General features: G+C 42.4%; 1 protein-coding gene across 4 annotated transcripts in view; it reads left to right on the top strand.

Moving 5' to 3' along the window:
* Positions 1–16,499, top strand: part of Wwox (WW domain containing oxidoreductase) — a 930,576-nt gene that overhangs the window by 621,494 nt on the left and 292,583 nt on the right. For 2 of the 4 annotated variants that reach the window (XR_015450909.1, XR_015450905.1), the window contains exon 8: positions 1–16,499. This exon is cut by the window's left edge and continues 329,878 nt beyond it; it is cut by the window's right edge and continues 56,567 nt beyond it. The exons of the other annotated variants lie outside the window; for them this stretch is intronic. The gene's annotated coding sequence lies outside the window, so the exon portion shown is untranslated. 4 annotated transcript variants of the gene reach the window in all.

Genomic DNA, 16,499 nt, shown 5'->3' with positions numbered 1-16,499 from the left:
TGATACTTCACCCTTTCCCCAGTGGACAGACGGGGAGGAAAAGTCCATATAAAGTAACTTGGTACACAGTTGCACTCTGCAGCATGGTGGGGATGTCATTGGCTTCCTGTTTTGAAGTCCAGCTTGTAAGAGTGTCCTTGTGTCTCAGGGAGGTTTGTACTAAAACAAGAGGTGCCATAAACAGTGCTTAGTGTAATGGTTTAATAGCAAACCCCTTGGCAGTAAGTCCTCAGGCTGAATGGACACTAACCGTGTTCAGATTCAGGCACTGATGTACTTTAAGATAGATACTTTCACCGAGCATTTCACTAGAGTAGATGCCTTTTTATCTCTGAAGGAATTTCCAGAATGTTAGTTTTTAAAAAATGAACAAAGGAAATAAAAAATAAAAATACATGTGGTCCTGTCATGGAAAGATAACAACTATTGTCCTTTCTCTAGACTGCTTTCTAGATTTTTCTCAGAATATTCCTGTTTGTTTTTATGTAGTACTGCATATGCTTGGTCCTTATTTCATTTTGTTTCTTAATATTTTACTTATTTAAAATGATAGCAGTGAATATTGTTCTTTTTTATTTTTCAAATTGCTTATGATGAGCTTGTATTATGTCAAATACAATTGGTTTTCCTTAGAGAAAAATGAAAAGATGTTACCACCCCACAGGTAACTTTATTTATTATTTGTATGCAGTCGGTCAAATAGTATTCTTTTGTTCCACAAAATAAAACCTTTAAGTCTTTTAGCACTAAGGTGTTTGAAATAATCACGAAATAGGTTCTAATGAAATCAGGAGATAAAGAAGACCTTCATTTAGATAACACTGACAGCTTTCTAAAACATTTACTTAGTTAATGTTTTACTTCCTGTTTGTGACTCTCAAAACTGTAATGCCCACAGAAAGCAAAAATCAGTACATTAGGTTAAGATTAAAACTAATGACATCTGCATTTGCTAATTTTTGAACTGCTTTTTAAAGAAATACAACCTTAAATATGGGCCACGGATTTTATTTTCTTAGTGAACTAATAGTGTCTTAAATTTGGACTTCACTATTTCAGCTAAAAACCGAGGATGTTACATCCTAAATAAATCAGGATTGTGATTGCCAGTCTAAAAAGCTTAGGCAATTGGGGGTGATGGCCCCCGACCTCCCAATTATTGCCCTGTTCTTACACGTGTGTTTAAATCTATTTCTGTTAATTTACAATTTGAAATGTGGGTGAGGAGCAGAGTTTGAAAAATAGATTACTGTCTTCATTAATACAGGTTTGACCTACAAAGTCTTCACGTACTTAATGATTAAAAACCAAAGTACTAAATAATAAATTATAAGAATTTATAGGAGTCATCATCTTGAAATTAGCTTACTGAATGTTCTTATCATAATAAATCTGAGTGGGTGTCTAATTTAGTGTTAGCTGACTGAAATTATATGTTGCGGGCAAGGGAAAAAAAACACTTTTGTTTGAAGACAAATGCCGTGAGTTTAATCACAGCTGATCTGAAAGGCACCTATCTTCTGCTGTGTTCACTGCGCAGAAACTTTGGCAAAACTGATCGAATGAAGATCGATTTCAATTTGTAAATCTGGCAGACAATAAAATTTCCCAGAGCACTTCCCAGGTACCTGTGTCGACACTTTCTGCACTGCGCCATGGCCGTTCAATTGCAGGTCGAGTTAACCCACAGGGAGGACAACTGAGTTCTCCCCATCTCAAATCTAATTCTTAAAATAAGTTTTATTTCCATTAGTGCACTTTTGCAGTACATAATGAATACATTCATTGTAGGGAGCTGGTTCATATACGCAACACATCTTAATTCTTTCTACTTTCCCTTCCCCTCCCCCCTCCCAACCTTCATCTCTGGGTTCCCTTCCCATTTGCAAAAGATCCTATCTCCCTGTTTTCTATTATCTGTCTTTATTTTGCTCTTTTGTTTATTTCTACCTTGGGTTTTCATATAAGAGAAACCATGCAATATTTAAACTTGTGCATCTGATTTATTTCATTTAACATGATGGTCTCAAGGTGCATCCATTTCCTACAAATGAGTCAAATGTATCTTTATTTATAACAGAGTAGTACACTTTTGTGTATAAATACTGTATTTTCTTTATCCATTCATCTGTTTGCGGACATATAAGCCACTTCCAAGATTAAGCTGTCATGAATTGTACTGTTATGAACATGGGTATGCATGGATCACTGTAATGTGATGTCATTAAATCAGGAAGATACTTATAAGAGGAATATCTGGGTTGAATGGAATTTCTAGTTTTAGTTTTTTGAGGAATCTCCGTCTAGATTTCCATTATGATTGTGCTAGTTTACAGTTCCACCAAAAGTCTAGAAAGCTCCCTTTTTCCATCAGCCTAACCGGCATTTGTTGTTATTTAGTATCTTGAAGACAGCCATTCTTTCTGGAGTAAGAGGGATTCTCAGTGTTGTTTTCATTTGCATTTTTCTAATGGCTAGTGCTGTTGAACGTTTCTTCATGCATTTGTACATCTTCTTTTGAGAAGTGTTTATTCATTTCAGCTGCCTGTTTTTTGACTGGGCCCATTTAGACTCAGGTATTGACAAGGCTAAGGAGCTTGTTTGTCAGCAAAATAGAGGAGAAATGGTCACCACTGCTCCTCTATCCCTGGGTAGGCTTCCTTCATAATCTGTGCATCAGAAAGAATACATCTGTCCATTCAGCAGCTATTTACTGGCCTTCTACCCTGCTGGACCAGACTTGGAGGTTATGCAAAAAATTAAGAGCTCAAAGTCTTATATGGAAGACAGAGCTTTGTAGAGAAGAGTGAGTCCATGAGCAATAGGTATCCGAAAGGGGGCAACTGACTTTAGCTGTGGCAGGGCAAGGTGGGTAACTAGGGGAAGTTTCCTCCAGGAGCGGAAGGCAAAGTGGAGTCTTTGGGGGAAAATGCTCCCCACAAAGGCATCCACACTAGAAGGGTGTGCAGGGATAAAGAAGAGTCTGTCTGAGCCACTACAAATAACACTGTTGAGACATAAAGGGCCAGAGCAGAGTGATAGAAGATGATGTTTAGAACTTGGGCAGGAGCCACATTGTGAAAGGTTTGCAAGAGCCCTGGACTTGGTTTGTGGGAGAGGGAGGCACTAAGAACTTTGAAGTAGGGATCATAGTGATTTTTCTATGAAAGTAGAAGTGGAATAAATCTCTTTCAGATTCCATGGAAGCTGCATGGAATTCAGTGCTTTAGAATAGAATATGTATATCTATGGTCATAGTATAAACACACACTTAAGTAATTTACCCTAAATAGGCAAAGAGTTTTTGCAAATCAAGAAGAAAAATATGTTCCTTCCATAGAAACAATGGGGCAAAGAGAATGAACAGGAAATTCATTGAAGAAAATTAACACATCTGAAAAAGCCTCACATTTATGTTTAATTCATTGAAGTGGAAATTAAACAATGAAATTCCATTTTGTACCATAACACTGACAAAAGTTAGAAGGAAAGATAATTTCCATGTTGGTGAGTATGTAAACTATAAAATGGCACAGAAAAGAAACACTTTGAATCCGGTCTGGAGCAGAATCTTTTTTTTTTTTTTTTTTTGCATAATGTAATTGGCAGCCACATTCTCAATAAATTCTTAAGCAATTTTCTGATAAACTTTAATGGGATTAAGACCTGCTCTGAGAAGCCACTCACCGTCCACCAGTCTGACTGACAGTCGAGAGTCCAGCAACCAAACTGAAGCCAAAATTTCTTTCCTTTTTGTATCCTCTAACACTGACTGTCTTATCATTCCGTTTCTCTGCAAAATGTCTCCACCAAGAGGGAATCTTTGAATTGATCTGCTAGAAGCCTTTTCCCAAGTTGTAAAATTACAGTGAAATTTTGACACATGTTCATAACTAGATTTTCTAAAATTGAGAAGAACATTATTCATAGGAGCATAAACTCTTTTCAGTCATTGTGGAAAGAAAGTTGGAAATTTCAACCCAAATTAAACATACTACTTTCCAATCAAGCAATTCCATTCAGAAATAGAAAGTGCAGAAATACTTGAATGAATGTGCAAGGTCACCCAATTAGAAGAATTAATGAATTTTTAGCAATATTTTATACACATACAAACATATTTATTCTCTATTTGACCTGTGCCATTTAAAATTCCTAAGGGTAATTTCTACTTGAGTTATAGCTTTTCCAGTGTGTTAAATACTGCATATGTAGAAAGAAAGAAAGAAGAATCTACAATGTACAGATGATCATATTATAGATGTACACATGTATACACACACACACACACACACACACATATCAGTCTAAATGTTCCCCCAAAGCCTCAAGCTCCTAGGCAGGGCTTTGGGAAGGAGGTTGGATTATGGAGGCTTTAGAGCTGACTTCCTGTGGGCATGACCTGGAAGGTTATGGTGCCTTTCCTGGCTCCTCACTTGATCTCTCTACTTTCTGTCTGCCATCCCAAGACCAGCTCTCTCCCTCCATGCCCCTGAGCCATGTTGTCCCGCCTTGAAGCCAGCCAAGGATGGCCTGAAACATGAGCCAAAGTAAACCTGTCTGCTTGGGCATTGTGTCCCAGCAACAATGAAAGGCACTAAGTTGATATACATTTTCTTTTTTTTTTTCCTTTCTTACGTGGTTCTATCATATTTGAATTTCTTCCCATCAACATGTAATATTTTTGAAATTTAAAACAATATACTACAAAGAAAAAGGGCAGAAGATCTAAGTTGCACAAATATGAATTCAGGAAGTGTCCCTGAAAGACAGGACCTCCAATATTCTCTCAAGCCAACCTGGGGCCTGCAGGAGCCTGGGCAGGTTTTCCAGAGGGGCAGGAAGGTTTGGCCTGAAATCAGGCCAACTGATGGCATCTGCTTGTTTCTCAAACAGAAAGCTCTGCCTGAGACCCTGGGAAGGGAAGTGGAGAAGGCTGGAATTTGATTGTTCATTCCCTGCTGTTTCCCACCCCCCTCACCCCTACAATTTCTAATTAATTAGAAGAGCCATGCCTTCCAGAAAAGAGCAGATGTACCTCTGGGACCTCACCAGGAAGAAGTAGGTCTTGTGGTGCAAAGGAAAAGCTTTTTTTTTAATATTAAAAATTAATTAAAAATGCAGTGTGTTAAAGCTGAGTTTTTATCATTAGCACCCATTCCAGAGGGCCTGTCGCTGCTGGTAAAACTTCTGCCTCTTTCTGTAGCTGTAGATTTGGTTTTGGCGAAAGTACCTTCTCATTCACCATTTCAGTGTCAGCCTCTCAAACTCTTGGTCCTCTGTGACTCTGTTGGATTGGCAGAAAAGAGAGAAGTATACTCAAGACTTTTTCCAGCCCTTCCTGTGTCCAAGGATATAATAGGCAGTTAACAGAATCCTGGCAGTTATTGATTATTATTTTCAAAGGAAAGAAATTACAGTTATTTGCAAAGGAAGGAAATCAAGGGGGAAATTGAATGTGACATAACATGGGGAATTTCTGCTTGTTTTTTTAAAAGTTTTTGCGTCACTTGTTTCCCTTCTAGACAGGTGGTCCCCAGGTAAACATGCTTTCCTCTCCCTTGAATGAGAACTCATAATGAGCATAATGATTTGGTGACATATCCTGACAGCTGTAAGCAAATAACTCTAATGAAAGATAAATAGCATCTTCATGAGTGAACTTTTTAGTTAGTTCTCAAGAAAAAATTGTAACAAATTTCCAGCCAAGTTAGTATGATTAAGAGATGCACAGACTTCCAGTCAGAAGTTTACGTGGAACTGAAGAGCTTCCAGCCCCACCCATTCATCCACCTCCAAAAATGCACAATTCATTAGCTAAGAGATTTTTGTCAGTATTTGTTTATCCTATGCTATGATTTATCCTACGCTATACTGTGCGTCAATCCCACCATGGTCAGTGCTTTAAATGTTTGTGGATAAATGAATGAATGGTGGTCTATTTTTTCACATTTAGTGCTCTTTACATATGAAGCCTGTTCTGAGCACTTCCTATCTGCTGTTTCAATACCTCCTATAAAATCTAGTATGTAATATGTAGTCAATGAAGGTCGCAGTGCATTCACTAGAGTTTAACTCATTCATCTGCCTTTCAAAACAAAAAGAGAGAAGGAGAGCTGGGCGCGGTGGCACAGTTGTATAATCCTAGCACCCTGGGAAGCTGAGCCAGGAGGGTTGCAAGTTTGAGCCCAGCCTTGGCAACTTAGTGAGACCCTGTCTCCAAATAATAACAATAAAATGGCTAGGGTTGTGACTCAGTGAGAAGGTCGTGGGTTCAATCCCCAATAGAGGAAAGAGGAAGGAGAAAGAGAGGGAAAAGGCAAAGGAGAAGGGGTGAGGGGGAGGAGGAAGAGCAGGAAGTAGTAGTGGTGGAAAGTACTGGCAAAATCCAAGTCCCCACCCTGGTAGATCTCACATTATGAAGAGGAAGACAGGCAGTCCACACAAAGTAAGTGTTTAATATAAATTCAGGTAATAATAATGGCTAAAGAGAAAGGTGCTTCTGTCTGTACTACATATTCTTTCGTTCTCAAGCATCTCAAAGCCAAGTGTGTCCAATTGTGGACCTTGAAGAAGGGCCCGGGTAGCCTAGGACCAAGATCTGCAACATGAGGTTCCACTCACCCTCTCTGGGTCTTAGTCTTAAGTCAGGTGACCTCCAAGGGCCCCTGGGGCCAGTGATTTACTGTCACTGCTTGAGGCCATCACCCACTCCGAGAGCTCCACCCAGGCAGGGCTGAGTCCTTTCTACCATTCCTTGTCCCTTGAGCCCGGCCTGGTGCCTTGCACACAGTACAAGCTCAGTCTACATCTGCAAACCAACCAACAACTGAATACATTAATAAATGGTCACTGTATCCTATCCGTATCCTCCTGTCCCATAAACAGATTATCACAAACTTAGTGAGTTGAATTCTGCCTGTCAAAAAGATATGTCAACATCCCACAATTGTTATCATAGGATATATGGTCTTTTGTGGCTGGCTTCTTCCCTCAGTTTTTGTGGTGCAGCCACACTTGTGACCTGTGTCAATACCTCCCTCCTCACGTGACTGAATAATATTCTGCTGCTTTCATCTGCTGATGGACATTTGCGCTGTTTCACCCTTTGGCTCTAGTGTGTACAAGTTTTTGTTTGAACACCTGTTTTGTATCCTCTGGGGTGTGTATACACACACACACACCTAGGAGTGGAATTGCTGGCTCATAAGGTAATCCTCTGTCTACCTCATCAAGGAGCCTTCTCATTAAGTTTGGATGTTGGGTATCTGAAGATAATTCAAAATGGAGCCATTTTACTTGACAGCTCTGCTGAGTCTTTCCACAAACAGTGTCCTGGGCTTCCCCACTCCTGTGGTGGTGTGAAGCCACTTCTGTGACATCTGTGTGTACCTTTGACTTTGTAGTGTCGGAGGAGCATATGACGTGGGAGATTGGGCTTTTTCAAACAGGCCTGGGCACAGCCTAAGGGACACAGATTCCAGCTGTGGTAATTGGAGGTCCCCGAAGGAGCCACTCTGAAATTCCCTGTCACCACCAAGTATGGGATGGATAACAAGAGAGCTGTGATGTTCCTTTCCAAAGCTTTTCAGTAAAACCTTGAAAGGTCAAAGTAAACAATCTTCCACTTTTTAAAATGATAGAATTAGTCGATATGAGCAGATGGACGGACATTTTGGAGTTAGGTTTAAGATGCAGCCAAGTTTTCTCCTTGACTTCCTGTTGTCCTCCATTTTTTTTTTCCTTTTCCAACTTTTATTCCTTGTCAATCACCCAAGTGGTGCAAGATAAGCTCATGAGACCCTTATTAAGTAACTAATTTTTTAAAAAGGAAAATCAGGGTGAAGGATGAATAGAGAGCAATACCGTAAGTGAACCTTTTTTTGTTTTTTTTTAGGCTTTTAAAACAGGACCCCCCCCCCCAGACTGGCTTTGACCTCCCGGTGACCCTCCTGCCTCAGTCTCCTGAATGCTGGGATTATAGGCGTGTGCCGCCATACCCAGCTGTATGCCCTTGCATGACCTTGGTGCTCTTCCTGACTCTTCCTCTCCCCAGATTAGGTTTTGGGCAATTGACAAAAGCTCCTTGAACCTCAATCTCTTCTGCCTCAAAATGGCAATCCAAATTTACTCTTTGTAAGATTGCTGTGAATGTGAATGGAGGTAAGAAACATAAAGTGCAAAAAACTATGCTCACCATATAGTAGGTGCTCAGCAAATCATACCTGTGATTGTTTTGTTTTTTAACAATATTTTTCATTACCTGAAGGTGTAACCATTCCATGCAGAAAGCTCAACGGTTACACCGTGCACAGCATCCACCAGGCAGACGCACACCAGGTTGCCTCAAAATGCAGATTCTTCGCAGCAATGAAGAAAAAATTGATCTGTCTGTTTTGCACCGCATAGATATCCCATCTGTCTCCTGGTTGGATTTTTGTTTAATACTTGTATTATGACAACACCCAGGAATCCTTTGGCTGTCTCTACAGCAGCGACATAAATCAGAGCCTGCGAGTCCTGCGAGTTCACAAATGCCTCCCTGCTCCTTGCAGTCTCCCGGAGGCAGCTGTAGTCAGGCTTCTAAATGGCCACTTTGCCCTTCCTCCCTTTGGGGACCCGAGACATGATTAACTTGCAGTAATTGTGACTCCCTCATTAAAGGAAAGCTGTGCTGAGAGACAGAACATTGGGGCTGATCAAGACGTCCCTTGCTGTCTTTTCCTGTGTGTCAACTGAGTGGGTGCCTCTTGTTTCCCTGTCCTTCAGGTCAGTAAAATAAAGACCAGTTGTTGGAGCTGTGAGCTATCAATAAAAGTTAATGTACCACAGGAAATTGGAAGGGGAACAAAATCACTTAAGTGTTCAGGGCCACCTCGTCACCCGTTCATCCCTTGCGCGCAGTTCTGCTCATGGAGGTGTTTATGTCACCCTGGCTGCAACTTAGCATTATTTTCCTAAGTAAATGGCAGAGCATGCAGATGAAGGACATGGGCAGGGGACCAGGGAGGCAGTGTGCCCAGCACTGGGCTCCCCAGGGAAGTGGGGACACTCTGTAATGTGTGCTGGGGTAGCCCCATATCCACAACATTGGCTTTTTCAGTTTTGTTCAACTAGTTGGGCCAGCGGGTGACCATGTAGAGATGCCAGGTGTGCACATTCTTTGGGGTCGAAGAGCAAACTCCCTTTTTGGTCTAAGGGTTCAAGACTTCCCCCTGGGCATTGGCTGCATAAGTTCTCCAGCTACAGGATTTTGTTGAAATCTGTGTTTTATCACAAAGACTCCTGCTTAGGGCTGTGTCTGGTCCTTTCAGACCCGGAGCTCAGTATGGAAGGAGAAGGTCTGATGGAGTCTCCACAAGAGAACGGGGCTCGTCCCATTAGAACTGGGTGCCATAAGAGTGACCAGTGATGAGGAGTGGGCAGGAAAACCGTAAGTGGTCTTCCTTGGACACTGATGGGGGAGACGAGAATTGTAGGCACAAAGGAGAGTTAAATGGGCATTTTTGCTCAGTTACAAGGAAACAGAATATCATTCACACACATTTTCCTATCCCTTGCTATTTTGTATGTTTATTGATTTACCCTGAGTTATAAATGAATTTGAGGTTAGGCACAATCCTTTAAGTATACAGTTTCATATTGTGACTCTTCCTAATCCATGGCTATTTCCAATTTATGGACAGGGAAACTGAGATTCAGGAAAGCTCAATGAATTGTTGAAAGTTCCACGCGGGTAGGCTGAGAATGTAAAGTCGTAGAGCTGAGTTCCCCAGACTGGTACTGTGGGACTATTTCCAGCCTCATGACTGCTGCTAGAAGAAGAATTTCAGACCACCTTGTGTCCAGCAGGCTGGCTCTAATGAAGCAGACAGGCAAGACAAAGAGCAGAGCAGCAAGGATGTGGGAGAACCACAGCTCTTCCATGGCTGGTGGGAATGTGAAATGGCACATCCACTGTGGAAAACAGTTTGCCAGTTTCTTAAAAAGTTAAAACCATATCATCTGATTCAGCAAAAGAATCTGCTTGGGAGAAATGAGAACATGGGTCCAAATAAAGCTTTGTCTGTGAATGTTTGTAGCAGGTGTATTCATGATATCCAAACCCTGGAAACAACCCATATACCCATTAATTGGTACAGGGATAAACAAATGTAGCCTTGCAGTGGAATATTATTTGGCAGGGAAAAGGAACTAATGGCTAATGAATGTAATAAAGTGGGCAAACCTCAAACATATGCTAAGTGAAAGAAGCCAGTCACAAAGGACAGATAGCACAACATCCACATAAAATTTCAAGAAAAGACAGAAAGTATGGACAGAAAGCAGAATAGCATTTGGTTTGGTCTGGCAACGAGTGGATGGAACTTTCAGGGGTGTTGAAAATGTTGAAAGAGTAGATTGTAGTCACGGTTGGAGACGTGTATAAAAATCATCAAGGTGCACACTTAGATGGTTACAAGATACGATATGAGAATTAGGCTTCAGTGGTGTCAGAAATAATGATTTCTAGGACCATGAAGTCGGCTGACCAAGCCAATGGGTATAGAAACATAGGAAGATTTTCACTAATTAGACTTAATAAGCCAAATTCTGCCTCTCTCTGTCCACCGGGTTAGCAGGAATGACCACTGGGTTGTAGATGATGATAAAGATGACAGGACTGCAGAAAACGATGATGAGAAAACTCATGGTTCAGGCACACTGCTCACAGGGCCTGCACCCTTCACAGTAGCAGCGTTGGCCAGAGTCTGTCCAGGCGGAGAGGAAACAGCTGAAGCTCTCCTGGGGTGTATGTCACCTGGTCCTCTCGTGGGTTTCCAGTATGTCTCAGCATCCCTGGGGAATCTGCACCTCTTTTTTCTTTTCCCCTAACCGACAGTTGTGTGCAAACACACACACACACACACACACACACACACACACAGTTTGTAAAAAGTCAGAAAATTAAGCCAAGTTTTTAAAGGAAGAAAATGAAGATGACCCATAATCCCTAACTCTGAGTAACCCATTGTAAATACGTTTATTTTATTCACATTAACTTAGATTGCATGAGTTTGGATGTAATTATCTATGTACTAATGTGTGTGTGTGTGTGTATATATATATATATGATTATATCTAAATTATCTATGTACTAGTGTAGTTATAATCAGAGTTACATGTAAATTTCAATTAACCATGCAGCCCAGTATATTCTCGGTCTTGAGAAATCAGTCCCAATGTAGGTCTCTCCTGGCTCCCTGCTAGGGATGAAGACACTGAAGGAGTGGGAGGGGCTCCAGGAATCCGAAAGTTGATTTGATGATCTTCAGTGGCTCCACTTGTCTTGTCTGACCCAAACCCATGGGGCCACTCGCCTGTATTCAGCGCATCTCAGATTCTATCTGTGATGACAATTGCCCAGATGCACTTATCAACACAGCTCAGAGTCACGTGCATCTCTCCTTTCCACCTCGCCTGGTAACAGTTCCAAACCAGGGATATACAGTGGCGTTTATTTCACGACCCAGGTCTGGTCACTTCAAACAGCTGACGGAAGCAGAGTGCTAAAAGGGTTTTCCAGCTACACGGGGGTCCTGGGAAAGACTGCTGTGGTAGATTATGGCTTTGGCCATGTTTCTGAGGGTGAGGGGAGTAGTGGTCTACTGGATACCCCACCCTACTCCCTCCACACACACACACTCGTCATATTGAGATGAGAGCGTGCCACTGAGCTATAGATTTCTGTTCTTTAAACACAATAGATATCGCCCCCAGACAGCCTCTTAGCCAAGCTGAGGGCCAGTAGAGAAAAGACACAGTGCTTTGTCCTGCAGTCAGTCTATGTGTGCGGTATATTTCCATCTTATCCTGAGTCTCTCTTCCAAATGACTGAGGGGTCAGCACACTTGGAGCAGGTGACATTTATCATCTATGTCATTGGGTCTGGACTTCAATTTTGTGAGCTTAAAGGTTTTGAAAGCTGAGTTACATAGACCAGAGTCTCCCGCCTAGCCTGTCTTCGAGTCCTGGCGGTCTTCTTACATAAACTACGAATCACTGCTAAAGTATCTGTCTGTCTCCTGTCCATATGTGAGACCAAACCTAAATGCCCTGACAGAGCAGACTTAATCATCACATAGGCAGGGGGAAATCCCTGACTTCGCTTAAACCCAGACTCTGCATGGCAGGTGCCAGGCTCCTTCAAGGTGCTCTAGATTCCCAGCCAGGACTCCAGTTTCTCTTTCGTTTGATGACAGTAACCCAATTTCTCTTCTGCTAAATATATAGACATGCATTATGACTGTTTATTCTAAGAATTATAAGCTCTTCAAACTTTAGAGTCACAGGGGCCCGTAAGGGACATTCCCTCTGACTTTTCCATTTTATAGTTTTCAGTGGAGGTCCAAGCTTGAATCACTGACCAGCATGAAGACAGAACAGACCCGGTGTCTCCTAATTCACATTTTAATTCCCTCTGTGCTTTTATATCAGAAACTTCCTGCACAATTCTGATTAAACAACCTCCAAGCTTATGTGTCTCTCCAGCCAGCTCCCATAGATTTCTGGTTATGGTTAATTCTTCTGGGGAAATGAATTTTAAGGTAACACAATTAAAAATTTTCTCCACAGTTGCACTGAGAAGTGATCCAGTAAATATTTGTTGAATATCAAAATATTAAATAAATGAACAAAAGACATTCCACATTGGATGTAGTAACTTCTAACATTCCTGGGGCTTTTAAAAATTTTTTTAAAAGAGGCAGCCAGGAATAACAACCCCAGGTGCTGTCCTAAGACAGGAAGAGAGGGAATTTCTTTGCCCTTGGCTTTGTCCTTGTTCCAGTAACCTGTATGCACTGCTGAACTTCCTGAATAACCCAGTCAAGGTGGTGGGAGGAGGGAGCAGGATGAACTTGAGCCTGCCTGCGGCACATTTGCAGAGTGCAGGGGACACCTGCCCTGTGGTGCAGGCTTGGATGGTGCTCGGGGCTGTGCTCGCCACAGCTTCTGCAGCTTCTGCACATGGGTGGCTGGAGCTGAGTCCTGTGAGCCCCAAGTGACCTCCTACAGCAAGGAGCCAGTTCACCCTCAGATGATTCAAGCCGTGGTGACAGCCACAGCCCCACATGGAGGCTTCCCAGGAAACAGGCAGGCTCTGGACAAACAATTCTTACCAGGTCGGCCGGGCCCCTCCTTTAAAAACTACACACTTTAACCAAGAACGTCTGCCCCAGTGACTTCCCGTTCCACAAATACCTTTGAGGTCCCAGCCTCTTAAAGAAATCTCCCATTCCTCACATTGCCAAGAAGATTGTTCATTAATGGTTAAGGAGATGGCTTAGCACCCAGGTGTCTTCCCAGGCAGCACACTGGGGTGCATTCTGAAGAGGGTCCAGGGCTGGCTTCTTACTCCCCACATCTGAATCCCGGATGGGAAAAGCTGGCCCAGGATGAAACGCCTCAGGAGGTCTGGCTCTCACTCCAGTGCTAGGAGTTCTCTGCTCCTGTGGGATCCACTGGTCCTAGTGAATCTACTCATGGGTTTCCTGCTGATGTCCCCCGTGTGCTGGCCTTGGGGATGGCTATCTCTGCTGTGTAAGCCATTCTCTACCGTTGTTACTCTCCCAGAAATTGGTCTTTCTCTAGATTTCAAGTGTGTGATCTACATGGCAAGATTATGAAAACAAAAACAAAAACAAAACAGAGTGTGGTGCTTTGTCCCTGTAATCCTGGCCCCTTGGGACACTGAGGCAGGAGGGTGGAAAATGTGAGTCTAGCCTGGGACTGATGGAGACACTGTCTCAAAATGAAAAATAAAAAAGGGCTGAGGGTGTAGTAGCTCAGTGCAAAAGCCCTAGGTTATATCCCCCCCAAAACAAAATAAAACAAGACTCAATTTGACCAACTCTTCATCACTGGGAGAGGGTGTTTTCATCGCTATTTAATTCTTTTTTCTCCTTCTAGTCAAATGGGATCACTTTGCTCCTCTTTCTGCCTCCTCATATTCCTTATCTCAAGGTGAGCATTCTCAGACTCCCAATCATCCCACCAGCCTCCTTTTCTAGACGCTTAGGAAGATAGAAGCAAAGCCATCAACTGGACTTGGTTTTTCTAAGCCACAGTGGCAATTTCCTGCTCGATTACGACTCTGTGCAGCCTTTCAACATGCTTGTCAGCCTAGGCTCTGCCTGTCCTGGATAATCCAACACTTGGTGACAGAGTTATTGACTTACAGGTTTCTAGAGCATCTTCTTCAATTTTTTTTTAAAAGAAGGAATTCTCCCATCCCCTTATGGCTTTGCAGAAAGCAGTGCTAATTTTCTCCCCTGATGCTCTTTAGGCCACGAGTGAGTACTGGGAAGGAGCCCCTCCCTTATCTAGTGCTGCAGATTGTTTTGTTTAGCTCAATGCCCACTGTAGGTCTTTCGCCTTCTTTTATTTTGATGAACGGGCTCCGTGGTAATGGATCTGCTGCTCAGGGACAGCAGCCAACACTCACTTTTATTCCGAGGAGGTGTTCATATTTCACCTAGTTTACATGACTGCCTTATGTATGCTGCCTCGTAATCCCTTTATAAATTTCTCTTTACACTGCAACAAGAGAACACACTTAAGGGTTTCTTTTTCTTCTACCAGCTATCTTTAAAGGCAGTTCTAAAAGTTCTTATTTTAAGATTAGACCTGTTATACCTCAGTCGAAGGAATGGCTGCCTAGGGCCTTGCTCCCTTTCCTGCAGTTTAGGTTTTGTCTGACTGTTTCCCCGCTATCTTTGTAAAAAGGATGAATTTCCTGCTATTCCCACATGACTGAAATCCACACTTTCTCTGTTGTAATCGGCAAATAGATTTTGAATGTTTGAATTTTTTAAAAAAGGAGTTTCAAGGGTAAGATCTGCTGCCTTGTGAATGTCAAAAAAGTTTTCTTATTTGCCCATTTCTTCTCTCTCTCCTCTTTAATTTGTTAATGCTTTCGACTTATTTCGCTTTGGATAATTTTCAAAGTACTGCTTCCTCTTGAGATCTCTAAAAAGGCAGAAGTCCTGGCTATTAAAGATTCGCCATTCTCAGAACAGCCCAGTTAGGGTACCCTCAGGTTATTTATAACTGGATTTTATCTCAGAAAATTAACTAAAAGAAGATTAACCACAAATCTGAAGGAAAATGCCTTAAACACCTCATCTATTATGCTGTGCTCAAACAGATATTTTCATCTTAACAGCTCGGCAAACCCAGTGGAACACTCTTTCTAGTTTGGGGCATAAAATAAGATAACACTCTGCATTCCTACAGGAAATCTTGAAACTCTCCTTAAAATTAAGGCATAAAGTATGAAAATGTGAGCTTGTTCTCTACAGTCTTATTACTTTGCCTGTTAACTTAAGTGGTTCCTATTGCTGCCGGGTTTGAAGAGCCCCAGGACATTTAAAGACCTCTTCTAGAAACAAATACTTTTCCTTAAAAGCCCTCCCAGGTCAGGACTGAGCGGTGGGCTGAAATCAGGAATGGAGAAGGTCTTACATTACAGATCTCCTGTTTCATTTACCCTGAGGAGCAAGGAAACCAGAATAGTTAGTCCTACTTTATCCAGCTAGGACTTTATTCATCATTTCCATTTTAGGCTGATTAAAAGGTGAGGTCTTTACAATAGGATAAAACTGGCTCCTTGTCTGCCCTGCCTGCCTCCTCCCTGACCTGCCTGACTCCCCTGCCTCCCTGCTCTGGCCAGCCTCCACCTATTCTCTTCTCTCATTCTACTGCAGCCACTCCTCAAGCACGCCAGTTGTCCTCCCAGCTCTGAGAGCTTGTCTTGCTATTCCCTCTGCCTGGAATATTCCTTCCACACTGCTACATGGGCTGTTCCTCTCCAACCCATGGCTTTGTCCCCATGTCCCCTTCTCAGGGAGACCTGTCCCCACCACCCTGTGACATGGTTCTCTGCCTACCTGTCTGACTTTGGCACCCACTCTCCTTTCTCCTGCTTTGTATTTCCTGTCACATGTATTACATAATACAGATGTGGATGGAGACAGAGACATAAGTGAGATTTTTGTTTATTCCTTGCTGTGTAGAAGAATATCAATTCATGAATCTCTAACTATTTTGCTGTTATATTTCCAGGGCCTGGAAAAGGCTTTAGCATGTGGTAGACAATAAATACTTGTTGGATGAGTGGGTCTAGAAGATACCTCTGGGTATGTGAGGTTCAGTTGCTTTAACCCAGAGCCACATAGGTAGCACTCTATGTGTTGTGCAGTTCATCAAAACAGGCCAAAACATCAGGCAACTTCCTTATGGTCTCTTATGGCTTGTGTCTAGATGTCCTCCCAAAGCCTCATGCAGTCATAGGTGGGGCTTTTCGAAAGTGGCTGGATCTAGGGTGTGTGGGGCTAGGATTAAGTGAGCAATGCTGAGATTCCGGGTGCCTCCTCTTGGATGTGAGGGCTGCCAGCCCTAAGGGCAGGTAGCCTGAATGGAATATAAGGGACAGAAAGAGGGCTGCTGCCATTGCTTGC

The sequence above is a fragment of the Heterocephalus glaber genome, unplaced genomic scaffold (genome assembly GCF_053883595.1).
Source record: "Heterocephalus glaber isolate CG9 unplaced genomic scaffold, H.glaber_assembly_v1.0 deba00000071, whole genome shotgun sequence".
NCBI lineage: Eukaryota > Metazoa > Chordata > Mammalia > Rodentia > Bathyergidae > Heterocephalus > Heterocephalus glaber.
The sequence above is the reverse complement of the archived record's forward strand: the minus strand, read 5'-3'. Positions and strand labels throughout refer to the sequence as shown.